Source organism: Notamacropus eugenii, chromosome 4 (genome assembly GCF_028372415.1).
Source record: "Notamacropus eugenii isolate mMacEug1 chromosome 4, mMacEug1.pri_v2, whole genome shotgun sequence".
Classification (NCBI taxonomy): domain Eukaryota; kingdom Metazoa; phylum Chordata; class Mammalia; order Diprotodontia; family Macropodidae; genus Notamacropus; species Notamacropus eugenii.
In genome coordinates this window covers 35,595,693-35,597,279 of record NC_092875.1, presented here as the reverse complement: position 1 = coordinate 35,597,279, position 1,587 = coordinate 35,595,693, and positions in this window count along the sequence as shown.

Genomic DNA, 1,587 nt, shown 5'->3' with positions numbered 1-1,587 from the left:
CCTATTCAAATGAGACCCCCCAGTTCCCTGGCAGGGGAACTTAAATTTCCTCCTTACCCAGGAGAAGTAAAGAATAAAACCTCAAGCCTGTCAGGGCATATAGTCAGCAGTGAGCGATCTACTTGGTCAAGACGAAATTCTGAGGGGTGAGAACTGTGAGTAAGGGGTGACAGACTCTGCAATGCCGTGGTGACTCTTCACAAAGCTGTGTTATCCTGAATGCCAGTAGATGGCACAACACTAATCCTTGGCAGTGCAACATTCCAGTAACATACAGAATACGGTTCTGGGACAGTGCACAGAACGCTGGCACCCAAGCCATACACACGTTCCAATGTCTTCCTAGAAAAGGTCAAACAGCCTGTTTGTCCAAGAACATGACTGGTTTGCTGTTCATTTGAAAGTGTCCTGAACAACTGGTGTGTGGGCTGGCCCACTCTTAACAGAAATGTTGCAGGAACTTGCTGTTTAGCTACTTGAGGAGGATTACGGGAGGAGTAACCCGAAAAGTAGTTTCTGTTAAATTTTTACTCTCCATTTCTTCCACAGATATAAGCTGACCCACAGAAGACTGACTACAGTGCAATTTGGGAAGTTAATATGTATGGGAGGAAAAACCATTTTGTCTTCAACTAAGCCAAGTTCTCTTGAGGCAACTTTAAGAACTTCATTAAAAACAGACGTAGGTTTGCTGAAAATCAGGAATAGTATTAAAGTAAAATACAGAGAGAGGTCAGTAACAGACAAGTATTCACTCCCTACCAAGCTTTAGCGCTTACCAACCCCACAACAATTCATGGGTCCGCAACTACTTTCTTTCCCAAATGAGCCCAGTTTTAGGCCTAGGGCTGGTACTAATGATGCCCACTTTTAAGTCATACGTACACAAGAAAAGAAACGAGAGGACCCACCATGGATGCTGCTGAGAGGCAATCAGCTTACTTGGCCGCACCACGAAGCCTGAGACTTCAGCCTATCTTCTAGTTTTCCCAGGTGAATGGAGACCATTCAAAAACTTAAGAGCTGACTGAACTGAAACGGTCCCTTCCCCCAGTCCTGTTCACTCTGCATTCATGCATTCGTTCATTCCAGACTGTGCAAGGTACTATGGAGATGTGAATGTGTGGGGAGACAAAGACAAGCCAAGGTCCCTGGCCATGAACGCCCCTTCAGATTTGTTGCCCCTTCCCACACTCACTTCCCACACACTAAACCTGAACTGCCACAATAGCCTCTTAGCTGACACCTTCCTCCACTCAGAGACTTCCAATTAAGCCCCAGTGTAAATCTTCTAAAACTTTGAAAAGGATTTTATGGCACAACAGAATCCCATCATAGGGCAGCTTACTGCTATAAAGCATGGATGCCATCCAAAGCTAATAAACTACATTCCCCACAACAATGATCAGTTTGTAATTTGGGGCTTGGCTGCCCTTGCCCATCCCACCACTACAATGGTGCTGTACCACAGCTTGCTCAGACCTGGAACTTTAACCAAGTTAACTGTCTCAGAGTTTCCATTTTACATTTTTTTTCCTGAAAGAAGTGTATTTGAATGTGAAGAGACAAATCCAGATGAAGACATGG